Source organism: Channa argus, chromosome 8 (genome assembly GCF_033026475.1).
Source record: "Channa argus isolate prfri chromosome 8, Channa argus male v1.0, whole genome shotgun sequence".
NCBI lineage: Eukaryota > Metazoa > Chordata > Actinopteri > Anabantiformes > Channidae > Channa > Channa argus.
The window spans coordinates 28,418,746-28,443,539 of record NC_090204.1 but is presented as its reverse complement, the minus strand read 5'-3'; the positions used below and the strand labels follow the sequence as shown (position 1 = coordinate 28,443,539).

The following is a 24,794-nucleotide window of genomic DNA, read 5'->3' as shown; positions in this document are numbered from 1 at the left end:
TTTTCCCACAAGCCATCAGGCTCCTCAACACACAGAACTGAAATAGAACTTAAACACACTGCAAACCGAACTCAGCACATTCTCATCACTCACTACTCATCTCATTCCACCACCACTTATTTATTATTTATTTACTTTTATCATTCTACATTTACTGCACTACACTGTTTACCTGCTGTTTTTTTTTTGCACATTCCAATGCAATTGCACTTTTTTTACATGCTGGACATTTAAATGCACTATACCGTTTACATGCTGCTCTTTTTTTTAACACCCCTAGCACACTTAACTGAACTGTAGTGTACTGTAAAATAGTACACAGTAGGTTTACTGGTCGGCACTGTCTTGGGTCTTGTGTCTTGTGTCCTGTCCTGTGTTACTTGTGTTGTCTGTCTACACTGTCCGTCTGTACTGTTTTTTCGTCTGCGCTGTTTGCACTTGGTTGCACTCGATGCACTTTATTATAGCTTGTGTTGTTTGTAGCACCTTGGTTCTTGGAGGAACGTTATCTCGTTTCTACTGTGTACTGTGTACCACTGTGTATAGTAGAAATGACAATAAAAGCCACTTGACTTGACTAATGAAGTGAGTGAAGCTCTTGTTTGTGAGTTTAGTGGGTTTCAGTTGGAGTGTTGGTTAGATGATCGATATTGTTTGGCAAAACGTTTGTACGGGTAGCCAAGTCTGGCTGCAGTTGCAGCTGGATTTTCTGAATTGCTACTTTTTCGAAAACCTCAGCATCCATCGTAGGGCTTGCAGCCTTTTGTTAAGCTTATGCGCAGTTTGAGAAAGCTGATTGGAAACATGGTTACGTGTATAAACGACAACAAAATTGCGGTTCTCCGACTGGTAAAGTCATTTTCCATATCCCAATTTGTGAAATCAGCTCCCCTGTGAAAGCCGACTGTAATTTGGCTACTTTACTGTGTGTAATTGCAGGAAGTGACTTTCATTTTCAGCTGTACAAGAAATCAAGGTTTTGTGCAGTTTTAGTGTTGGTCCCAGATCTTATCCAGTGTGGCCGTATTAAAAGCACCACGCCCAACGTGGGGCTCGAACCCACGCCCCTGAGATTAAAAGTCTCATGCTCTACCGCCTGAGCTAGCCGGGCCTCAAAGAGGACCCTGAAAAGACCCTTTGACCTTCAATGAAGCAACATATTTCCAGGCGTCTTTGAGAAAAGTCCCACTTTGTTTCAGCAATCGCTCTTACATCAGCTGCAACTATTTAGCCGTTTGTTTTCTGCAACTTCCTCCAGACAGTAAGTCTTAGGTTTGGAGTATATTGCTTTGAACTAAGCGTTTGTCCTCATTCTTGATCCTGTCCATCCTCGTTACTCCCAAAGAGAACCTCAACATCTTAAGCTCTGCTACCTCCAGCTCTGCCTCCTGTGTTTTCTTCAGTGCCGCTGTCTCTAAGCCGAACAACATCGCTGGTCTCACCACCGTCTTGAGACGGTGGCTTCCTTTCATTCTCGCTGACACTCTTTTATCACACAACACACCTGACACTTTTGTCCACCCGTTCCAACCTGATTGCAGTCGCCTCTTCACCTCTTTTCCACACTCTCCGTTGCTCTGAACCGTTGACCCTAAGTACTTAAAGTCCTGCACCTTCTTCACCTCTGCCCCCTGTAACCTCACCGTTCCACCTGGGTCCCTCTCATTGACACACATCTCAGTTTTCCAGAGCAGACCTCCATCTCTCTAGATTTTCCTCCACCTGCTCCCTGTTCTCACTACAAATCACAATGTCATCCGCAAACATCATAGTCCACGGAGATTCCAGTCTAACCTCATCTGTCAGCCTGTCCGCCACCAGAGCAAGGAAGAAGGGGCTCAGAGCCGATCCTTGATGCAGACCCACCGCCACCTTGAACTCCTCTGTCACACCTACAGCACACCTCACCGCGGTCTTACAGCTCTCATACATGTCCTGCACCACTCTAACATATTTCTCTGCCACTCCAGAATTCCTCATACAATACCACAGCTCCTCTCTCGGCACCCTGTCATACGCTTTCTCTAAGTCTACGAAGACACAATGCAACTCCCCATGACCTTCTCTGTATTTCTTCATCGGCATCCTCAAAGCAAATACTTCATCTGTTGGACTCTTTCTAGGCATGAAACCATATTGCTCACCTCTGCCCTTAGCCTAGCTTCCACTACTATTTTCCACAACTTCATTGTGTGGCTCATCAACTTTATTCCTCTGTAGTTGCCACAGCTCTGCTCATCTCCCTTGTTCTTAAAAATGGGCACCAGTACACTTCTCCTCCAGTCCTCGGCCCTCCTCTCACTCTCCAAGATCTTGTTAAACAAACTAGTCAGAAACTCTACTGCCACCTCTCCTAGACACTTTCATACCTCCACAGGTATGTCATCAGGACCCGCTGCCTTTCCACTCTTCATCCTCTTCAACGTCCTCCTCACTTCACTCATACTAATCTTGGCTACTTCCTGCTCCACACCAGTCACCTCTTCTACTCTTTGTTCCCTTTCATTTTCCTCATTGATTAACTCTTAAAAAGTTCTCCTTCCATCTTCCCATCACAATCCTGGCACCTGTCAATTTATTTCCATCCTTATCGTTAATCACCCTAACCTGCTGCACATCCTTCCCATCTCTGTCTCTTAGTCTGGCCAACCTGAACAAATCCACCTCTCCCTCTTTAGTGTCCAACCTAGCATACAAGTCCTCATATGCTCTTTGCCACCTCTACCTTCACCTTACGCTGCATCTCCCTGTACTCTTGTCGACTCTCTTCAGTCCTCGCAGTGTCCCTCTTCTTCTTAGCTAACCTTTTTCTCTGTATACACTCCTGACATTCCTCGTTCTGCCGCCAAATCACCTTGTCCACTTTCCTGTTTCCAGATGACACACCGAGTACCCTCGGTGTTCCCTATGAAAGTCCCCCAGTGACTTTCATTTTCAGCTGTACAAGAAATCAAGTTGTTCTGCAGTTTTAGTGTTGGTCCCAGATCTTCTCCAGTGTGGCCATAATCAAAAGAGACCCCGCCCAATGTGGGGCTCGAACTCACGACCCTGAGATTAAGAGTCTCATGCGCTACCGACTGAGCTAGCCGGGCCGCTAAAAGGACACCTGAAAAGACCCTTTGACCCTCAATAAAGCAACATTTTTCCAGGCGTGTTTAAGCAAAGTCCCACTCTGTTTCAGCAATCACTTTTAGATCAGCTGCAACTATTTAGCCGTTTGTTTTCTGCATCTTCCTCCAGACAGTAAGTCTTAGGCTTGGAATAAATTGCTTCGAACTAATCGTTTGCATGCACATCATGGCCACCTCACTTGACGTGAGTTGATGTGGAGGGTCAGTTGTGCGCGTGGTCAGAAATTACTGCCAGGAGTGCCCGAGGTGCATTCTCGTAAGAATGTTGCGGCAGCATTATCTCAGCAGCACAATGGTATATGGTAGAGAAGGATTATGCAATAGTGTTGCCATGTCTTTTGCTTTGTGCAACAAAAGACAATCACGAGTTGTTAAAGTTTTCAAAGTTGTTCAATACAAATATGTCTAAATCATTAGCAACATGCAGATAAAAGTAATGTCAGGAGTGGGATTTGAACCCACGCCTCCACTGGAGACCAGAAGTCCCTTTGGGGAAGGAGTTCTTCCTTGAGTCTGGCGCCTTAGACCGCTCGGCCATCCTGACAGCCGCTGGTGGGCGCCGACTCTTTAGGACAGTGGAACTAAGTCATTAGGTTGTTATTCTATAATTCAATCCACGTACTCAAGGTGTTCTTGAGGAAAGTCTCAATTTGTTGCAATACTCACCTTTGTCTCAGCTGGAAAGGGCCGTCAGTCGGGACTTTGCGCAACTTATGACAGTGTAATGAAGTGAGTGAAGCTCTTGTTTGTGAGTTTAGTGGGTTTCAGTTGGAGTGTTGGTTAGATGATCGATATTGTTTGGCAAAACGTTTGTACGGGTAGCCAAGTCTGGCTGCAGTTGCAGCTGGATTTTCTGAATTGCTACTTTTTCGAAAACCTCAGCATCCATCGTAGGGCTTGCAGCCTTTTGTTACGCTTATGCACAGTTTGAGAAAGCTGATTGGAAACATGGTTACGTGTATAAACGACAACAAAATTGCGGTACTCCGACTGGTATCTAGTCGGGTAAAGTCATTTTCCATATCCCAATTTGTGAAATCAGCTCCCCTGTGAAAGCCGACTGTAATTTGGCTACTTTACTGTGTGTAATTGCAGGAAGTGACTTTCATTTTCAGCTGTACAAGAAATCAAGGTTTTGTGCAGTTTTAGTGTTGGTCCCAGATCTTATCCAGTGTGGCCGTATTAAAAGCACCACGCCCAACATGGGGCTCCAACCCACGACCCTGAGATTAAAAGTCTCATGCTCTACCGCCTGAGCTAGCCGGGCCTCAAAGAGGACCCTGAAAAGACCCTTTGACCTTCAATGAAGCAACATATTTCCAGGCGTCTTTGAGCAAAGTCCCACTTTGTTTCAGCAATCGCTCTTAGATCAGCTGCAACTATTTAGCCGTTTGTTTTCTGCAACTTCCTCCAGACAGTAAGTCTTAGGCTTGGAGTATATTGCTTTGAACTAAGCGTTTGTCCTCATTCTTGATCCTGTCCATCCTCGTTACTCCCAAAGAGAACCTCAACATCTTAAGCTCTGCGACCTCCAGCTCTGCCTCCTGTGTTTTCTTCAGTGCCGCTGTCTCTAAGCCGAACAACATCGCTGGTCTCACCACCGTCTTGAGACGGTGGCTTCCTTTCATTCTCGCTGACACTCTTTTATCACACAACACACCGTTCCAACCTGATTGCAGTCGCCTCTTCACCTCTTTTCCACACTCTCCGTTGCTCTGAACCGTTGACCCTAAGTACTTAAAGTCCTGCACCTTCTTCACCTCTGCCCCCTGTAACCTCACCGTTCCACCTGGGTCCCTCTCATTGACACACATCTCAGTTTTCCAGAGCAGACCTCCATCTCTCTAGATTTTCCTCCACCTGCTCCCTGTTCTCACTACAAATCACAATGTCATCCGCAAACATCATAGTCCACGGAGATTCCAGTCTAACCTCATCTGTCAGCCTGTCCGCCACCAGAGCAAGGAAGAAGGGGCTCAGAGCCGATCCTTGATGCAGACCCACCGCCACCTTGAACTCCTCTGTCACACCTACAGCACACCTCACCGCGGTCTTACAGCTCTCATACATGTCCTGCACCACTCTAACATATTTCTCTGCCACTCCAGAATTCCTCATACAATACCACAGCTCCTCTCTCGGCACCCTGTCATACGCTTTCTCTAAGTCTACGAAGACACAATGCAACTCCCCATGACCTTCTCTGTATTTCTCCATCGGCATCCTCAAAGCAAATACTTCATCTGTTGGACTCTTTCTAGGCATGAAACCATATTGCTCACCTCTGCCCTTAGCCTAGCTTCCACTACTATTTCCCACAACTTCATTGTGTGGCTCATCAACTTTATTCCTCTGTAGTTGCCACAGCTCTGCTCATCTCCCTTGTTCTTAAAAATGGGCACCAGTACACTTCTCCTCCAGTCCTCGGCCCTCCTCTCACTCTCCAAGATCTTGTTAAACAAACTAGTCAGAAACTCTACTGCCACCTCTCCTAGACACTTTCATACCTCCACAGGTATGTCATCAGGACCCGCTGCTTTTCCACTCTTCATCCTCTTCAACGTCCTCCTCACTTCACTCTTACTAATCTTGGCTACTTCCTGCTCCACACCAGTCACCTCTTCTACTCTTTGTTCCCTTTCATTTTCCTCATTGATTAACTCTTAAAAAGTTCTCCTTCCATCTTCCCATCACAATCCTGGCACCTGTCAATTTATTTCCATCCTTATCGTTAATCACCCTAACCTGCTGCACATCCTTCCCATCTCTGTCTCTTAGTCTGGCCAACCTGAACAAATCCACCTCTCCCTCTTTAGTGTCCAACCTAGCATACAAGTCCTCATATGCTCTTTGCCACCTCTACCTTCACCTTACGCTGCATCTCCCTGTACTCTTGTCGACTCTCTTCAGTCCTCGCAGTGTCCCTCTTCTTCTTAGCTAACCTTTTTCTCTGTATACACTCCTGACATTCCTCGTTCTGCCGCCAAATCACCTTGTCCACTTTCCTGTTTCCAGATGACACACCGAGTACCCTCGGTGTTCCCTATGAAAGTCCCCCAGTGACTTTCATTTTCAGCTGTACAAGAAATCAAGTTGTTCTGCAGTTTTAGTGTTGGTCCCAGATCTTCTCCAGTGTGGCCATAATCAAATATAGTGTTGCCATGTCTTTTGCTTTGTGCAACAAAAGACAATCACGAGTTGTTAAAGTTTTCAAAGTTGTTCAATACAAATATGTCTGAAATCATTAGCAACATGCAGATAAAATTAATGTCAGGAGTGGGATTTGAACCCACGCCTCCACTGGAGACCAGAAGTCCCTTTGGGGAAGGAGTTCTTCCTTGAGTCTGGCGCCTTAGACCGCTCGGCCATCCTGACAGCCGTTGGTGGGCGCCGACTCTTTAGGACAGTGGAACTAAGTCATTAGGTTGTTATTCTCTAATTCAATCCACGTACTCAAGGTGTTCTTGAGGAAAGTCTCAATTTGTTGCAATACTCACCTTTGTCTCAGCTGGAAAGGGCCGTCAGTCGGGACTTTGCGCAACTTATGACAGTGTAATGAAGTGAGTGAAGCTCTTGTTTGTGAGTTTAGTGGGTTTCAGTTGGAGTGTTGGTTAGATGATCGATATTGTTTGGCAAAACGTTTGTACGGGTAGCCAAGTCTGGCTGCAGTTGCAGCTGGATTTTCTGAATTGCTACTTTTTCGAAAACCTCAGCATCCATCGTAGGGCTTGCAGCCTTTTGTTACGCTTATGCACAGTTTGAGAAAGCTGATTGGAAACATGGTTACGTGTATAAACGACAACAAAATTGCGGTACTCCGACTGGTATCTAGTCGGGTAAAGTCATTTTCCATATCCCAATTTGTGAAATCAGCTCCCCTGTGAAAGCCGACTGTAATTTGGCTACTTTACTATGTGTAATTGCAGGAAGTGAATTTCATTTTCAGCTGTACAAGAAATCAAGGTTTTGTGCAGTTTTAGTGTTGGTCCCAGATCTTATCCAGTGTGGCCGTATTAAAAGCACCACGCCCAACGTGGGGCTCCAACCCACGACCCTGATATTAAAAGTCTCATGCTCTACCGCCTGAGCTAGCCGGGCCTCAAAGAGGACCCTGAAAAGACCCTTTACCTTCAATGAAGCATCATATTTCCAGGCGTCTTTGAGCAAAGTCCCACTTTGTTTCAGCAATCGCTCTTAGATCAGCTGCAACTATTTAGCCGTTTGTTTTCTGCAACTTCCTCCAGACAGTAAGTCTTAGGCTTGGAGTATATTGCTTTGAACTAAGCGTTTGTCCTCATTCTTGATCCTGTCCATCCTCGTTACTCCCAAAGAGAACCTCAACATCTTAAGCTCTGCTACCTCCAGCTCTGCCTCCTGTGTTTTCTTCAGTGCCGCTGTCTCTAAGCCGAACAACATCGCTGGTCTCACCACCGTCTTGAGACGGTGGCTTCCTTTCATTCTCGCTGACACTCTTTTATCACACAACACACCGTTCCAACCTGATTGCAGTCACCTCTTCACCTCTTTTCCACACTCTCCGTTGCTCTGAACCGTTGACCCTAAGTACTTAAAGTCCTGCACCTTCTTCACCTCTGCCCCCTGTAACCTCACCGTTCCACCTGGGTCCCTCTCATTGACACACATCTCAGTTTTCCAGAGCAGACCTCCATCTCTTTAGATTTTCCTCCACCTGCTCCCTGTTCTCACTACAAATCACAATGTCATCCGCAAACATCATAGTCCACGGAGATTCCAGTCTAACCTCATCTGTCACCTGTCCGCCACCAGATAAAGGAAGAAGGGGCTCAGAGCCGATCCTTGATGCAGACCCACCGCCACCTTGAACTCCTCTGTCACACCTACAGCACACCTCACCGCGGTCTTACAGCTCTCATACATGTCCTGCACCACTCTAACATATTTCTCTGCCACTCCAGAATTCCTCATACAATACCACAGCTCCTCTCTCGGCACCCTGTCATACGCTTTCTCTAAGTCTACGAAGACACAATGCAACTCCCCATGACCTTCTCTGTATTTCTTCATCGGCATCCTCAAAGCAAATACTTCATCTGTTGGACTCTTTCTAGGCATGAAACCATATTGCTCACCTCTGCCCTTAGCCTAGCTTCCACTACTATTTCCCACAACTTCATTGTGTGGCTCATCAACTTTATTCCTCTGTAGTTGCCACAGCTCTGCTCATCTCCCTTGTTCTTAAAAATGGGCACCAGTACACTTCTCCTCCAGTCCTCGGCCCTCCTCTCACTCTCCAAGATCTTGTTAAACAAACTAGTCAGAAACTCTACTGCCACCTCTCCTAGACACTTTCATACCTCCACAGGTATGTCATCAGGACCCGCTGCTTTTCCACTCTTCATCCTCTTCAACGTCCTCCTCACTTCACTCTTACTAATCTTGGCTACTTCCTGCTCCACACCAGTCACCTCTTCTACTCTTTGTTCCCTTTCATTTTCCTCATTGATTAACTCTTAAAAAGTTCTCCTTCCATCTTCCCATCACAATCCTGGCACCTGTCAATTTATTTCCATCCTTATCGTTAATCACCCTAACCTGCTGCACATCCTTCCCATCTCTGTCTCTTAGTCTGGCCAACCTGAACAAATCCACCTCTCCCTCTTTAGTGTCCAACCTAGCATACAAGTCCTCATATGCTCTTTGCCACCTCTACCTTCACCTTACGCTGCATCTCCCTGTACTCTTGTCGACTCTCTTCAGTCCTCGCAGTGTCCCTCTTCTTCTTAGCTAACCTTTTTCTCTGTATACACTCCTGACATTCCTCGTTCTGCCGCCAAATCACCTTGTCCACTTTCCTGTTTCCAGATGACACACCGAGTACCCTCGGTGTTCCCTATGAAAGTCCCCCAGTGACGTTCATTTTCAGCTGTACAAGAAATCAAGTTGTTCTGCAGTTTTAGTGTTGGTCCCAGATCTTCTCCAGTGTGGCCATAATCAAATATAGTGTTGCCATGTCTTTTGCTTTGTGCAACAAAAGTCAATCACGAGTTGTTAAAGTTTTCAAAGTTGTTCAATACAAATATGTCTGAAATCATTAGCAACATGCAGATAAAATTAATGTCAGGAGTGGGATTTGAACCCACGCCTCCACTGGAGACCAGAAGTCCCTTTGGGGAAGGAGTTCTTCCTTGAGTCTGGCGCCTTAGACCGCTCGGCCATCCTGACAGCCGTTGGTGGGCGCCGACTCTTTAGGACAGTGGAACTAAGTCATTAGGTTGTTATTCTCTAATTCAATCCACGTACTCAAGGTGTTCTTGAGGAAAGTCTCAATTTGTTGCAATACTCACCTTTGTCTCAGCTGGAAAGGGCCGTCAGTCGGGACTTTGCGCAACTTATGACAGTGTAATGAAGTGAGTGAAGCTCTTGTTTGTGAGTTTAGTGGGTTTCAGTTGGAGTGTTGGTTAGATGATCGATATTGTTTGGCAAAACGTTTGTACGGGTAGCCAAGTCTGGCTGCAGTTGCAGCTGGATTTTCTGAATTGCTACTTTTTCGAAAACCTCAGCATCCATCGTAGGGCTTGCAGCCTTTTGTTACGCTTATGCACAGTTTGAGAAAGCTGATTGGAAACATGGTTACGTGTATAAACGACAACAAAATTGCGGTACTCCGACTGGTATCTAGTCGGGTAAAGTCATTTTCCATATCCCAATTTGTGAAATCAGCTCCCCTGTGAAAGCCGACTGTAATTTGGCTACTTTACTGTGTGTAATTGCAGGAAGTGACTTTCATTTTCAGCTGTACAAGAAATCAAGGTTTTGTGCAGTTTTAGTGTTGGTCCCAGATCTTATCCAGTGTGGCCGTATTAAAAGCACCACGCCCAACGTGGGGCTCGAACCCACGACCCTGAGATTAAAAGTCTCATGCTCTACCGCCTGAGCTAGCCGGGCCTCAAAGAGGACCCTGAAAAGACCCTTTGACCTTCAATGAAGCAACATATTTCCAGGCGTCTTTGAGCAAAGTCCCACTTTGTTTCAGCAATCGCTCTTAGATCAGCTGCAACTATTTAGCCGTTTGTTTTCTGCAACTTCCTCCAGACAGTAAGTCTTAGGCTTGGAGTATATTGCTTTGAACTAAGCGTTTGTCCTCATTCTTGATCCTGTCCATCCTCGTTACTCCCAAAGAGAACCTCAACATCTTAAGCTCTGCTACCTCCAGCTCTGCCTCCTGTGTTTTCTTCAGTGCCGCTGTCTCTAAGCCGAACAACATCGCTGGTCTCACCACCGTCTTGAGACGGTGGCTTCCTTTCATTCTCGCTGACACTCTTTTATCACACAACACACCGTTCCAACCTGATTGCAGTCGCCTCTTCACCTCTTTTCCACACTCTCCGTTGCTCTGAACCGTTGACCCTAAGTACTTAAAGTCCTGCACCTTCTTCACCTCTGCCCCCTGTAACCTCACCGTTCCACCTGGGTCCCTCTCATTGACACACATCTCAGTTTTCCAGAGCAGACCTCCATCTCTCTAGATTTTCCTCCACCTGCTCCCTGTTCTCACTACAAATCACAATGTCATCCGCAAACATCATAGTCCACGGAGATTCCAGTCTAACCTCATCTGTCAGCCTGTCCGCCACCAGAGCAAGGAAGAAGGGGCTCAGAGCCGATCCTTGATGCAGACCCACCGCCACCTTGAACTCCTCTGTCACACCTACAGCACACCTCACCGCGGTCTTACAGCTTTCATACATGTCCTCCATCACTCTAACATACTTCTCTGCCACTCCAGAATTCCTCATACAATACCACAGCTCCTCTCTCGGCACCCTGTCATACGCTTTCTCTAAGTCTACGAAGACACAATGCAACTCCCCATGACCTTCTCTGTATTTCTCCATCGGCATCCTCAAAGCAAATACTTCATCTGTTGGACTCTTTCTAGGCATGAAACCATATTGCTCACCTCTGCCCTTAGCCTAGCTTCCACTACTATTTCCCACAACTTCATTGTGTGGCTCATCAACTTTATTCCTCTGTAGTTGCCACAGCTCTGCTCATCTCCCTTGTTCTTAAAAATGGGCACCAGTACACTTCTCCTCCAGTCCTCGGCCCTCCTCTCACTCTCCAAGATCTTGTTAAACAAACTAGTCAGAAACTCTACTGCCACCTCTCCTAGACACTTTCATACCTCCACAGGTATGTCATCAGGACCCGCTGCTTTTCCACTCTTCATCCTCTTCAACGTCCTCCTCACTTCACTCTTACTAATCTTGGCTACTTCCTGCTCCACACCAGTCACCTCTTCTACTCTTTGTTCCCTTTCATTTTCCTCATTGATTAACTCTTAAAAAGTTCTCCTTCCATCTTCCCATCACAATCCTGGCACCTGTCAATTTATTTCCATCCTTATCGTTAATCACCCTAACCTGCTGCACATCCTTCCCATCTCTGTCTCTTAGTCTGGCCAACCTGAACAAATCCACCTCTCCCTCTTTAGTGTCCAACCTAGCATACAAGTCCTCATATGCTCTTTGCCACCTCTACCTTCACCTTACGCTGCATCTCCCTGTACTCTTGTCGACTCTCTTCAGTCCTCGCAGTGTCCCTCTTCTTCTTAGCTAACCTTTTTCTCTGTATACACTCCTTACATTCCTCGTTCTGCCGCCAAATCACCTTGTCCACTTTCCTGTTTCCAGATGACACACCGAGTACCCTCGGTGTTCCCTATGAAAGTCCCCCAGTGACTTTCATTTTCAGCTGTACAAGAAATCAAGTTGTTCTGCAGTTTTAGTGTTGGTCCCAGATCTTCTCCAGTGTGGCCATAATCAAATATAGTGTTGCCATGTCTTTTGCTTTGTGCAACAAAAGTCAATCACGAGTTGTTAAAGTTTTCAAAGTTGTTCAATACAAATATGTCTGAAATCATTAGCAACATGCAGATAAAATTAATGTCAGGAGTGGGATTTGAACCCACGCCTCCACTGGAGACCAGAAGTCCCTTTGGGGAAGGAGTTCTTCCTTGAGTCTGGCGCCTTAGACCGCTCGGCCATCCTGACAGCCGTTGGTGGGCGCCGACTCTTTAGGACAGTGGAACTAAGTCATTAGGTTGTTATTCTCTAATTCAATCCACGTACTCAAGGTGTTCTTGAGGAAAGTCTCAATTTGTTGCAATACTCACCTTTGTCTCAGCTGGAAAGGGCCGTCAGTCGGGACTTTGCGCAACTTATGACAGTGTAATGAAGTGAGTGAAGCTCTTGTTTGTGAGTTTAGTGGGTTTCAGTTGGAGTGTTGGTTAGATGATCGATATTGTTTGGCAAAACGTTTGTACGGGTAGCCAAGTCTGGCTGCAGTTGCAGCTGGATTTTCTGAATTGCTACTTTTTTGAAAACCTCAGCATCCATCGTAGGGCTTGCAGACTTTTGTTACGCTTATGCACAGTTTGAGAAAGCTGATTGGAAACATGGTTACGTGTATAAACGACAACAAAATTGCGGTACTCCGACTGGTATCTAGTCGGGTAAAGTCATTTTCCATATCCCAATTTGTGAAATCAGCTCCCCTGTGAAAGCCGACTGTAATTTGGCTACTTTACTGTGTGTAATTGCAGGAAGTGACTTTCATTTTCAGCTGTACAAGAAATCAAGGTTTTGTGCAGTTTTAGTGTTGGTCCCAGATCTTATCCAGTGTGGCCGTATTAAAAGCACCACGCCCAACGTGGGGCTCGAACCCACGACCCTGAGATTAAAAGTCTCATGCTCTACCGCCTGAGCTAGCCGGGCCTCAAAGAGGACCCTGAAAAGACCCTTTGACCTTCAATGAAGCAACATATTTCCAGGCGTCTTTGAGAAAAGTCCCACTTTGTTTCAGCAATCGCTCTTACATCAGCTGCAACTATTTAGCCGTTTGTTTTCTGCAACTTCCTCCAGACAGTAAGTCTTAGGCTTGGAGTATATTGCTTTGAACTAAGCGTTTGTCCTCATTCTTGATCCTGTCCATCCTCGTTACTCCCAAAGAGAACCTCAACATCTTAAGCTCTGCTACCTCCAGCTCTGCCTCCTGTGTTTTCTTCAGTGCCGCTGTCTCTAAGCCGAACAACATCGCTGGTCTCACCACCGTCTTGAGACGGTGGCTTCCTTTCATTCTCGCTGACACTCTTTTATCACACAACACACCTGACACTTTTGTCCACCCGTTCCAACCTGATTGCAGTCGCCTCTTCAACTCTTTTCCACACTCTCAGTTGCTCTGAACCGTTGACCCTAAGTACTTAAAGTCCTGCACCTTCTTCACCTCTGCCCCCTGTAACCTCACCGTTCCACCTGGGTCCCTCTCATTGACACACATCTCAGTTTTCCAGAGCAGACCTCCATCTCTCTAGATTTTCCTCCACCTGCTCCCTGTTCTCACTACAAATCACAATGTCATCCGCAAACATCATAGTCCACGGAGATTCCAGTCTAACCTCATCTGTCAGCCTGTCCGCCACCAGATAAAGGAAGAAGGGGCTCAGAGCCGATCCTTGATGCAGACCCACCGCCACCTTGAACTCCTCTGTCACACCTACAGCACACCTCACCGCGGTCTTACAGCTTTCATACATGTCCTCCATCACTCTAACATACTTCTCTGCCACTCCAGAATTTCTCATACAATACCACAGCTCCTCTCTCGGCACCCTGTCATACGCTTTCTCTAAGTCTACGAAGACACAATGCAACTCCCCATGACCTTCTCTGTATTTCTCCATCGGCATCCTCAAAGCAAATACTTCATCTGTTGGACTCTTTCTAGGCATGAAACCATATTGCTCACCTCTGCCCTTAGCCTAGCTTCCACTACTATTTCCCACAACTTCATTGTGTGGCTCATCAACTTTATTCCTCTGTAGTTGCCACAGCTCTGCTCATCTCCCTTGTTCTTAAAAATGGGCACCAGTACACTTCTCCTCCAGTCCTCGGCCCTCCTCTCACTCTCCAAGATCTTGTTAAACAAACTAGTCAGAAACTCTACTGCCACCTCTCCTAGACACTTTCATACCTCCACAGGTATGTCATCAGGACCCGCTGCTTTTCCACTCTTCATCCTCTTCAACGTCCTCCTCACTTCACTCTTACTAATCTTGGCTACTTCCTGCTCCACACCAGTCACCTCTTCTACTCTTTGTTCCCTTTCATTTTCCTCATTGATTAACTCTTAAAAAGTTCTCCTTCCATCTTCCCATCACAATCCTGGCACCTGTCAATTTATTTCCATCCTTATCGTTAATCACCCTAACCTGCTGCACATCCTTCCCATCTCTGTCTCTTAGTCTGGCCAACCTGAACAAATCCACCTCTCCCTCTTTAGTGTCCAACCTAGCATACAAGTCCTCATATGCTCTTTGCCACCTCTACCTTCACCTTACGCTGCATCTCCCTGTACTCTTGTCGACTCTCTTCAGTCCTCGCAGTGTCCCTCTTCTTCTTAGCTAACCTTTTTCTCTGTATACACTCCTGACATTCCTCGTTCTGCCGCCAAATCACCTTGTCCACTTTCCTGTTTCCAGATGACACACCGAGTACCCTCGGTGTTCCCTATGAAAGTCCCCCAGTGACTTTCATTTTCAGCTGTACAAGAAATCAAGTTGTTCTGCAGTTTTAGTGTTGGTCCCAGATCTTCTCCAGTGTGGCCATAATCAAATATAGTGTTGCCATGTCTTTTGCTTTGTGCAACAAAAGTCAATCACGAGTTGTTAAAGTTTTCAAAGTTGTTCAATACAAATATGTCTGAAATCATTAGCAACATGCAGATAAAATTAATGTCAGGAGTGGGATTTGAACCCACGCCTCCACTGGAGACCAGAAGTCCCTTTGGGGAAGGAGTTCTTCCTTGAGTCTGGCGCCTTAGACCGCTCGGCCATCCTGACAGCCGTTGGTGGGCGCCGACTCTTTAGGACAGTGGAACTAAGTCATTAGGTTGTTATTCTCTAATTCAATCCACGTACTCAAGGTGTTCTTGAGGAAAGTCTCAATTTGTTGCAATACTCACCTTTGTCTCAGCTGGAAAGGGCCGTCAGTCGGGACTTTGCGCAACTTATGACAGTGTAATGAAGTGAGTGAAGCTCTTGTTTGTGAGTTTAGTGGGTTTCAGTTGGAGTGTTGGTTAGATGATCGATATTGTTTGGCAAAACGTTTGTACGGGTAGCCAAGTCTGGCTGCAGTTGCAGCTGGATTTTCTGAATTGCTACTTTTTCGAAAACCTCAGCATCCATCGTAGGGCTTGCAGCCTTTTGTTACGCTTATGCACAGTTTGAGAAAGCTGATTGGAAACATGGTTACGTGTATAAACGACAACAAAATTGCGGTACTCCGACTGGTATCTAGTCGGGTAAAGTCATTTTCCATATCCCAATTTGTGAAATCAGCTCCCCTGTGAAAGCCGACTGCAATTTGGCTACTTTACTGTGTGTAATTGCAGGAAGTGACTTTCATTTTCAGCTGTACAAGAAATCAAGGTTTTGTGCAGTTTTAGTGTTGGTCCCAGATCTTATCCAGTGTGGCCGTATTAAAAGCACCACGCCCAACGTGGGGCTCGAACCCACGACCCTGAAATTAAAAGTCTCATGCTCTACCGCCTGAGCTAGCCGGGCCTCAAAGAGGACCCTGAAAAGACCCTTTGACCTTCAATGAAGCAACATATTTCCAGGCGTCTTTGAGCAAAGTCCCACTTTGTTTCAGCAATCGCTCTTAGATCAGCTGCAACTATTTAGCCGTTTGTTTTCTGCAACTTCCTCCAGACAGTAAGTCTTAGGCTTGGAGTATATTGCTTTGAACTAAGCGTTTGTCCTCATTCTTGATCCTGTCCATCCTCGTTACTCCCAAAGAGAACCTCAACATCTTAAGCTCTGCTACCTCCAGCTCTGCCTCCTGTGTTTTCTTCAGTGCCGCTGTCTCTAAGCCGAACAACATCGCTGGTCTCACCACCGTCTTGAGACGGTGGCTTCCTTTCATTCTCGCTGACACTCTTTTATCACACAACACACCGTTCCAACCTGATTGCAGTCGCCTCTTCACCTCTTTTCCACACTCTCCGTTGCTCTGAACCGTTGACCCTAAGTACTTAAAGTCCTGCACCTTCTTCACCTCTGCCCCCTGTAACCTCACCGTTCCACCTGGGTCCCTCTCATTGACACACATCTCAGTTTTCCAGAGCAGACCTCCATCTCTCTAGATTTTCCTCCACCTGCTCCCTGTTCTCACTACAAATCACAATGTCATCCGCAAACATCATAGTCCACGGAGATTCCAGTCTAACCTCATCTGTCAGCCTGTCCGCCACCAGAGCAAGGAAGAAGGGGCTCAGAGCCGATCCTTGATGCAGACCCACCGCCACCTTGAACTCCTCTGTCACACCTACAGCACACCTCACCGCGGTCTTACAGCTCTCATACATGTCCTGCACCACTCTAACATATTTCTCTGCCACTCCAGAATTCCTCATACAATACCACAGCTCCTCTCTCGGCACCCTGTCATACGCTTTCTCTAAGTCTACGAAGACACAATGCAACTCCCCATGACCTTCTCTGTATTTCTTCATCGGCATCCTCAAAGCAAATACTTCATCTGTTGGACTCTTTCTAGGCATGAAACCATATTGCTCACCTCTGCCCTTAGCCTAGCTTCCACTACTATTTCCCACAACTTCATTGTGTGGCTCATCAACTTTATTCCTCTGTAGTTGCCACAGCTCTGCTCATCTCCCTTGTTCTTAAAAATGGGCACCAGTACACTTCTCCTCCAGTCCTCGGCCCTCCTCTCACTCTCCAAGATCTTGTTAAACAAACTAGTCAGAAACTCTACTGCCACCTCTCCTAGACACTTTCATACCTCCACAGGTATGTCATCAGGACCCGCTGCTTTTCCACTCTTCATCCTCTTCAACGTCCTCCTCACTTCACTCTTACTAATCTTGGCTACTTCCTGCTCCACACCAGTCACCTCTTCTACTCTTTGTTCCCTTTCATTTTCCTCATTGATTAACTCTTAAAAAGTTCTCCTTCCATCTTCCCATCACAATCCTGGCACCTGTCAATTTATTTCCATCCTTATCGTTAATCACCCTAACCTGCTGCACATCCTTCCCATCTCTGTCTCTTAGTCTGGCCAACCTGAACAAATCCACCTCTCCCTCTTTAGTGTCCAACCTAGCATACAAGTCCTCATATGCTCTTTGCCACCTCTACCTTCACCTTACGCTGCATCTCCCTGTACTCTTGTCGACTCTCTTCAGTCCTCGCAGTGTCCCTCTTCTTCTTAGCTAACCTTTTTCTCTGTATACACTCCTGACATTCCTCGTTCTGCCGCCAAATCACCTTGTCCACTTTCCTGTTTCCAGATGACACACCGAGTACCCTCGGTGTTCCCTATGAAAGTCCCCCAGTGACGTTCATTTTCAGCTGTACAAGAAATCAAGTTGTTCTGCAGTTTTTGTGTTGGTCCCAGATCTTCTCCAGTGTGGCCATAATCAAATATAGTGTTGCCATGTCTTTTGCTTTGTGCAACAAAAGTCAATCACGAGTTGTTAAAGTTTTCAAAGTTGTTCAATACAAATATGTCTGAAATCATTAGCAACATGCAGATAAAATTAATGTCAGGAGTGGGATTTGAACCCACGCCTCCACTGGAGACCAGAAGTCCCTTTGGGGAAGGAGTTCTTCCTTGAGTCTGGCGCCTTAGACCGCTCGGCCATCCTGACAGCCGTTGGTGGGCGCCGACTCTTTAGGACAGTGGAACTAAGTCATTAGGTTGTTATTCTCTAATTCAATCCACGTACTCAAGGTGTTCTTGAGGAAAGTCTCAATTTGTTGCAATACTCACCTTTGTCTCAGCTGGAAAGGGCCGTCAGTCGGGACTTTGCGCAACTTATGACAGTGTAATGAAGTGAGTGAAGCTCTTGTTTGTGAGTTTAGTGGGTTTCAGTTGGAGTGTTGGTTAGATGATCGATATTGTTTGGCAAAACGTTTGTACGGGTAGCCAAGTCTGGCTGCAGTTGCAGCTGGATTTTCTGAATTGCTACTTTTTCGAAAACCTCAGCATCCATCGTAGGGCTTGCAGCCTTTTGTTACGCTTATGCACAGTTTGAGAAAGCTGATTGGAAACATGGTTACGTGTATAAACGACAACAAAATTGCGGTACTCCGACTGGTATCTAGTCGGGTAAAGTCATTTTCCATATCCCAATTTGTGAAATCAGCTCCCCTGTGAAAGCCGACTGTAATTTGGCTACTTTACTGTGTGTAATTGCAGGAAGTGACTTTCATTTTCAGCTGTACAAGAAATCAAGGTTTTGTGCAGTTTTAGTGTTGGTCCCAGATCTTATCCAGTGTGGCCGTATTAAAAGCACCACGCCCAACGTGGGGCTCGAACCCACGACCCTGAGATTAAAAGTCTCATGCTCTACCGCCTGAGCTAGCCGGGCCTCAAAGAGGACCCTGAAAAGACCCTTTGACCTTCAATGAAGCAACATATTTCCAGGCGTCTTTGAGCAAAGTCCCACTTTGTTTCAGCAATCGCTCTTAGATCAGCTGCAACTATTTAGCCGTTTGTTTTCTGCAACTTCCTCCAGACAGTAAGTCTTAGGCTTGGAGTATATTGCTTTGAACTAAGCGTTTGTCCTCATTCTTGATCCTGTCCATCCTCGTTACTCCCAAAGAGAACCTCAACATCTTAAGCTCTGCTACCTCCAGCTCTGCCTCCTGTGTTTTCTTCAGTGCCGCTGTCTCTAAGCCGAACAACATCGCTGGTCTCACCACCGTCTTGAGACGGTGGCTTCCTTTCATTCTCGCTGACACTCTTTTATCACACAACACACCGTTCCAACCTGATTGCAGTCGCCTCTTCACCTCTTTTCCACACTCTCCGTTGCTCTGAACCGTTGACCCTAAGTACTTAAAGTCCTGCACCTTCTTCACCTCTGCCCCCTGTAACCTCACCGTTCCACCTGGGTCCCTCTCATTGACACACATCTCAGTTTTCCAGAGCAGACCTCCATCTCTCTAGATTTTCCTCCACCTGCTCCCTGTTCTCACTACAAATCACAATGTCATCCGCAAACATCATAGTCCACGGAGATTCCAGTCTAACCTCATCTGTCAGCCTGTCCGCCACCAGAGCAAGGAAGAAGGGGCTCAGAGCCGATCCTTGATGCAGACCCACCGCCACCTTGAACTCCTCTGTCACACCTACAGCACACCTCACCACGGTCTTACAGCTTTCATACATGTCCTCCATCACTCTAACATACTTCTCTGCCACTCCAGAATTCCTCATACAATACCACAGCTCCTCTCTCGGCACCCTGTCATACGCTTTCTCTAAGTCTACGAAGACACAATGCAACTCCCCATGACCTTCTCTGTATTTCTCCATCGGCATCCTCAAAGCAAATACTTCATCTGTTGGACTCTTTCTAGGCATGAAACCATATTGCTCACCTCTGCCCTTAGCCTAGCTTCCACTACTATTTCCCACAACTTCATTGTGTGGCTCATCAACTTTATTCCTCTGTAGTTGCCACAGCTCTGCTCATCTCCCTTGTTCTTAAAAATGGGCACCAGTACACTTCTCCTCCAGTCCTCGGCCCTCCTCTCACTCTCCAAGATCTTGTTAAACAAACTAGTCAGAAACTCTACTGCCACCTCTCCTAGACACTTTCATACCTCCACAGGTATGTCATCAGGACCCGCTGCTTTTCCACTCTTCATCCTCTTCAACGTCCTCCTCACTTCACTCTTACTAATCTTGGCTACTTCCTGCTCCACACCAGTCACCTCTTCTACTCTTTGTTCCCTTTCATTTTCCTCATTGATTAACTCTTAAAAAGTTCTCCTTCCATCTTACCATCACAATCCTGGCACCTGTCAATTTATTTCCATCCTTATCGTTAATCACCCTAACCTGCTGCACATCCTTCCCATCTCTGTCTCTTAGTCTGGCCAACCTGAACAAATCCACCTCTCCCTCTTTAGTGTCCAACCTAGCATACAAGTCCTCATATGCTCTTTGCCACCTCTACCTTCACCTTACGCTGCATCTCCCTGTACTCTTGTCGACTCTCTTCAGTCCTCGCAGTGTCCCTCTTCTTCTTAGCTAACCTTTTTCTCTGTATACACTCCTTACATTCCTCGTTCTGCCGCCAAATCACCTTGTCCACTTTCCTGTTTCCAGATGACACACCGAGTACCCTCGGTGTTCCCTATGAAAGTCCCCCAGTGACTTTCATTTTCAGCTGTACAAGAAATCAAGTTGTTCTGCAGTTTTAGTGTTGGTCCCAGATCTTCTCCAGTGTGGCCATAATCAAATATAGTGTTGCCATGTCTTTTGCTTTGTGCAACAAAAGTCAATCACGAGTTGTTAAAGTTTTCAAAGTTGTTCAATACAAATATGTCTGAAATCATTAGCAACATGCAGATAAAATTAATGTCAGGAGTGGGATTTGAACCCACGCCTCCACTGGAGACCAGAAGTCCCTTTGGGGAAGGAGTTCTTCCTTGAGTCTGGCGCCTTAGACCGCTCGGCCATCCTGACAGCCGTTGGTGGGCGCCGACTCTTTAGGACAGTGGAACTAAGTCATTAGGTTGTTATTCTCTAATTCAATCCACGTACTCAAGGTGTTCTTGAGGAAAGTCTCAATTTGTTGCAATACTCACCTTTGTCTCAGCTGGAAAGGGCCGTCAGTCGGGACTTTGCGCAACTTATGACAGTGTAATGAAGTGAGTGAAGCTCTTGTTTGTGAGTTTAGTGGGTTTCAGTTGGAGTGTTGGTTAGATGATCGATATTGTTTGGCAAAACGTTTGTACGGGTAGCCAAGTCTGGCTGCAGTTGCAGCTGGATTTTCTGAATTGCTACTTTTTCGAAAACCTCAGCATCCATCGTAGGGCTTGCAGCCTTTTGTTACGCTTATGCACAGTTTGAGAAAGCTGATTGGAAACATGGTTACGTGTATAAACGACAACAAAATTGCGGTACTCCGACTGGTATCTAGTCGGGTAAAGTCATTTTCCATATCCCAATTTGTGAAATCAGCTCCCCTGTGAAAGCCGACTGTAATTTGGCTACTTTACTGTGTGTAATTGCAGGAAGTGACTTTCATTTTCAGCTGTACAAGAAATCAAGGTTTTGTGCAGTTTTAGTGTTGGTCCCAGATCTTACCCAGTGTGGCCGTATTAAAAGCACCACGCCCAACGTGGGGCTCGAACCCACGACCCTGAAATTAAAAGTCTCATGCTCTACCGCCTGAGCTAGCCGGGCCTCAAAGAGGACCCTGAAAAGACCCTTTGACCTTCAATGAAGCAACATATTTCCAGGCGTCTTTGAGCAAAGTCCCACTTTGTTTCAGCAATCGCTCTTAGATCAGCTGCAACTATTTAGCCGTTTGTTTTCTGCAACTTCCTCCAGACAGTAAGTCTTAGGCTTGGAGTATATTGCTTTGAACTAAGCGTTTGTCCTCATTCTTGATCCTGTCCATCCTCGTTACTCCCAAAGAGAACCTCAACATCTTAAGCTCTGCTACCTCCAGCTCTGCCTCCTGTGTTTTCTTCAGTGCCGCTGTCTCTAAGCCGAACAACATCGCTGGTCTCACCACCGTCTTGAGACGGTGGCTTCCTTTCATTCTCGCTGACACTCTTTTATCACACAACACACCGTTCCAACCTGATTGCAGTCGCCTCTTCACCTCTTTTCCACACTCTCCGTTGCTCTGAACCGTTGACCCTAAGTACTTAAAGTCCTGCACCTTCTTCACCTCTGCCCCCTGTAACCTCACCGTTCCACCTGGGTCCCTCTCATTGACACACATCTCAGTTTTCCAGAGCAGACCTCCATCTCTCTAGATTTTCCTCCACCTGCTCCCTGTTCTCACTACAAATCACAATGTCATCCGCAAACATCATAGTCCACGGAGATTCCAGTCTAACCTCATCTGTCAGCCTGTCCGCCACCAGAGCAAGGAAGAAGGGGCTCAGAGCCGATCCTTGATGCAGACCCACCGCCACCTTGAACTCCTCTGTCACACCTACAGCACACCTCACCGCGGTCTTACAGCTTTCATACATGTCCTCCATCACTCTAACATACTTCTCTGCCACTCCAGAATTCCTCATACAATACCACAGCTCCTCTCTCGGCACCCTGTCATACGCTTTCTCTAAGTCTACGAAGACACAATGCAACTCCCCATGACCTTCTCTGTATTTCTCCATCGGCATCCTCAAAGCAAATACTTCATCTGTTGGACTCTTTCTAGGCATGAAACCATATTGCTCACCTCTGCCCTTAGCCTAGCTTCCACTACTATTTCCCACAACTTCATTGTGTGGCTCATCAACTTTATTCCTCTGTAGTTGCCACAGCTCTGCTCATCTCCCTTGTTCTTAAAAATGGGCACCAGTACACTTCTCCTCCAGTCCTCGGCCCTCCTCTCACTCTCCAAGATCTTGTTAAACAAACTAGTCAGAAACTCTACTGCCACCTCTCCTAGACACTTTCATACCTCCACAGGTATGTCATCAGGACCCGCTGCTTTTCCACTCTTCATCCTCTTCAACGTCCTCCTCACTTCACTCTTACTAATCTTGGCTACTTCCTGCTCCACACCAGTCACCTCTTCTACTCTTTGTTCCCTTTCATTTTCCTCATTGATTAACTCTTAAAAAGTTCTCCTTCCATCTTCCCATCACAATCCTGGCACCTGTCAATTTATTTCCATCCTTATCGTTAATCACCCTAACCTGCTGCACATCCTTCCCATCTCTGTCTCTTAGTCTGGCCAACCTGAACAAATCCACCTCTCCCTCTTTAGTGTCCAACCTAGCATACAAGTCCTCATATGCTCTTTGCCACCTCTACCTTCACCTTACGCTGCATCTCCCTGTACTCTTGTCGACTCTCTTCAGTCCTCGCAGTGTCCCTCTTCTTCTTAGCTAACCTTTTTCTCTGTATACACTCCTGACATTCCTCGTTCTGCCGCCAAATCACCTTGTCCACTTTCCTGTTTCCAGATGACACACCGAGTACCCTCGGTGTTCCCTATGAAAGTCCCCCAGTGACGTTCATTTTCAGCTGTACAAGAAATCAAGTTGTTCTGCAGTTTTTGTGTTGGTCCCAGATCTTCTCCAGTGTGGCCATAATCAAATATAGTGTTGCCATGTCTTTTGCTTTGTGCAACAAAAGTCAATCACGAGTTGTTAAAGTTTTCAAAGTTGTTCAATACAAATATGTCTGAAATCATTAGCAACATGCAGATAAAATTAATGTCAGGAGTGGGATTTGAACCCACGCCTCCACTGGAGACCAGAAGTCCCTTTGGGGAAGGAGTTCTTCCTTGAGTCTGGCGCCTTAGACCGCTCGGCCATCCTGACAGCCGTTGGTGGGCGCCGACTCTTTAGGACAGTGGAACTAAGTCATTAGGTTGTTATTCTCTAATTCAATCCACGTACTCAAGGTGTTCTTGAGGAAAGTCTCAATTTGTTGCAATACTCACCTTTGTCTCAGCTGGAAAGGGCCGTCAGTCGGGACTTTGCGCAACTTATGACAGTGTAATGAAGTGAGTGAAGCTCTTGTTTGTGAGTTTAGTGGGTTTCAGTTGGAGTGTTGGTTAGATGATCGATATTGTTTGGCAAAACGTTTGTACGGGTAGCCAAGTCTGGCTGCAGTTGCAGCTGGATTTTCTGAATTTCTACTTTTTCGAAAACCTCAGCATCCATCGTAGGGCTTGCAGCCTTTTGTTACGCTTATGCACAGTTTGAGAAAGCTGATTGGAAACATGGTTACGTGTATAAACGACAACAAAATTGCGGTACTCCGACTGGTATCTAGTCGGGTAAAGTCATTTTCCATATCCCAATTTGTGAAATCAGCTCCCCTGTGAAAGCCGACTGTAATTTGGCTACTTTACTGTGTGTAATTGCAGGAAGTGACTTTCATTTTCAGCTGTACAAGAAATCAAGGTTTTGTGCAGTTTTAGTGTTGGTCCCAGATCTTATCCAGTGTGGCCGTATTAAAAGCACCACGCCCAACGTGGGGCTCGAACCCACGACCCTGAGATTAAAAGTCTCATGCTCTACCGCCTGAGCTAGCCGGGCCTCAAAGAGGACCCTGAAAAGACCCTTTGACCTTCAATGAAGCAACATATTTCCAGGCGTCTTTGAGCAAAGTCCCACTTTGTTTCAGCAATCGCTCTTAGATCAGCTGCAACTAATTAGCCGTTTGTTTTCTGCAACTTCCTCCAGACAGTAAGTCTTAGGCTTGGAGTATATTGCTTTGAACTAAGCGTTTGTCCTCATTCTTGATCCTGTCCATCCTCGTTACTCCCAAAGAGAACCTCAACATCTTAAGCTCTGCTACCTCCAGCTCTGCCTCCTGTGTTTTCTTCAGTGCCGCTGTCTCTAAGCCGAACAACATCGCTGGTCTCACCACCGTCTTGAGACGGTGGCTTCCTTTCATTCTCGCTGACACTCTTTTATCACACAACACACCGTTCCAACCTGATTGCAGTCGCCTCTTCACCTCTTTTCCACACTCTCCGTTGCTCTGAACCGTTGACCCTAAGTACTTAAAGTCCTGCACCTTCTTCACCTCTGCCCCCTGTAACCTCACCGTTCCACCTGGGTCCCTCTCATTGACACACATCTCAGTTTTCCAGAGC

The 24,794-nt window shown here is 46.3% G+C and overlaps 16 non-coding genes across 16 annotated transcripts; all 16 read right to left on the bottom strand.

The window, feature by feature from the left end:
• Positions 1-1,038: 1,038 nt before the first annotated feature.
• On the bottom strand, positions 1,039-1,111 carry trnak-uuu (transfer RNA lysine (anticodon UUU)). Its single transcript has one exon. It is a non-coding gene; the product is annotated as a tRNA-Lys (tRNA).
• A 2,457-nt stretch (positions 1,112-3,568) lies between these two features.
• On the bottom strand, positions 3,569-3,675 carry trnal-caa (transfer RNA leucine (anticodon CAA)). The gene is made up of 2 exons: positions 3,638-3,675; positions 3,569-3,613 (listed from the first exon to the last, which is right to left on the bottom strand). It is a non-coding gene; the product is annotated as a tRNA-Leu (tRNA).
• A 650-nt stretch (positions 3,676-4,325) lies between these two features.
• On the bottom strand, positions 4,326-4,398 carry trnak-uuu (transfer RNA lysine (anticodon UUU)). The gene has a single exon. It is a non-coding gene; the product is annotated as a tRNA-Lys (tRNA).
• Positions 4,399-6,399: 2,001 nt separating this feature from the next.
• On the bottom strand, positions 6,400-6,506 carry trnal-caa (transfer RNA leucine (anticodon CAA)). The gene is made up of 2 exons: positions 6,469-6,506; positions 6,400-6,444 (listed from the first exon to the last, which is right to left on the bottom strand). It is a non-coding gene; the product is annotated as a tRNA-Leu (tRNA).
• A 2,722-nt stretch (positions 6,507-9,228) lies between these two features.
• On the bottom strand, positions 9,229-9,335 carry trnal-caa (transfer RNA leucine (anticodon CAA)). Its single transcript has 2 exons — positions 9,298-9,335; positions 9,229-9,273 (listed from the first exon to the last, which is right to left on the bottom strand). It is a non-coding gene; the product is annotated as a tRNA-Leu (tRNA).
• Positions 9,336-9,985: 650 nt separating this feature from the next.
• On the bottom strand, positions 9,986-10,058 carry trnak-uuu (transfer RNA lysine (anticodon UUU)). Its single transcript has one exon. It is a non-coding gene; the product is annotated as a tRNA-Lys (tRNA).
• Positions 10,059-12,059: 2,001 nt separating this feature from the next.
• On the bottom strand, positions 12,060-12,166 carry trnal-caa (transfer RNA leucine (anticodon CAA)). Its single transcript has 2 exons — positions 12,129-12,166; positions 12,060-12,104 (listed from the first exon to the last, which is right to left on the bottom strand). It is a non-coding gene; the product is annotated as a tRNA-Leu (tRNA).
• A 650-nt stretch (positions 12,167-12,816) lies between these two features.
• trnak-uuu (transfer RNA lysine (anticodon UUU)) lies at positions 12,817-12,889 on the bottom strand. The gene has a single exon. It is a non-coding gene; the product is annotated as a tRNA-Lys (tRNA).
• A 2,019-nt stretch (positions 12,890-14,908) lies between these two features.
• On the bottom strand, positions 14,909-15,015 carry trnal-caa (transfer RNA leucine (anticodon CAA)). The gene is made up of 2 exons: positions 14,978-15,015; positions 14,909-14,953 (listed from the first exon to the last, which is right to left on the bottom strand). It is a non-coding gene; the product is annotated as a tRNA-Leu (tRNA).
• A 650-nt stretch (positions 15,016-15,665) lies between these two features.
• Positions 15,666-15,738, bottom strand: trnak-uuu (transfer RNA lysine (anticodon UUU)). Its single transcript has one exon. It is a non-coding gene; the product is annotated as a tRNA-Lys (tRNA).
• Positions 15,739-17,739: 2,001 nt separating this feature from the next.
• On the bottom strand, positions 17,740-17,846 carry trnal-caa (transfer RNA leucine (anticodon CAA)). Its single transcript has 2 exons — positions 17,809-17,846; positions 17,740-17,784 (listed from the first exon to the last, which is right to left on the bottom strand). It is a non-coding gene; the product is annotated as a tRNA-Leu (tRNA).
• Positions 17,847-18,496: 650 nt separating this feature from the next.
• trnak-uuu (transfer RNA lysine (anticodon UUU)) lies at positions 18,497-18,569 on the bottom strand. Its single transcript has one exon. It is a non-coding gene; the product is annotated as a tRNA-Lys (tRNA).
• A 2,001-nt stretch (positions 18,570-20,570) lies between these two features.
• On the bottom strand, positions 20,571-20,677 carry trnal-caa (transfer RNA leucine (anticodon CAA)). The gene is made up of 2 exons: positions 20,640-20,677; positions 20,571-20,615 (listed from the first exon to the last, which is right to left on the bottom strand). It is a non-coding gene; the product is annotated as a tRNA-Leu (tRNA).
• A 650-nt stretch (positions 20,678-21,327) lies between these two features.
• Positions 21,328-21,400, bottom strand: trnak-uuu (transfer RNA lysine (anticodon UUU)). Its single transcript has one exon. It is a non-coding gene; the product is annotated as a tRNA-Lys (tRNA).
• Positions 21,401-23,401: 2,001 nt separating this feature from the next.
• On the bottom strand, positions 23,402-23,508 carry trnal-caa (transfer RNA leucine (anticodon CAA)). The gene is made up of 2 exons: positions 23,471-23,508; positions 23,402-23,446 (listed from the first exon to the last, which is right to left on the bottom strand). It is a non-coding gene; the product is annotated as a tRNA-Leu (tRNA).
• A 650-nt stretch (positions 23,509-24,158) lies between these two features.
• Positions 24,159-24,231, bottom strand: trnak-uuu (transfer RNA lysine (anticodon UUU)). Its single transcript has one exon. It is a non-coding gene; the product is annotated as a tRNA-Lys (tRNA).
• Positions 24,232-24,794: the final 563 nt, after the last annotated feature.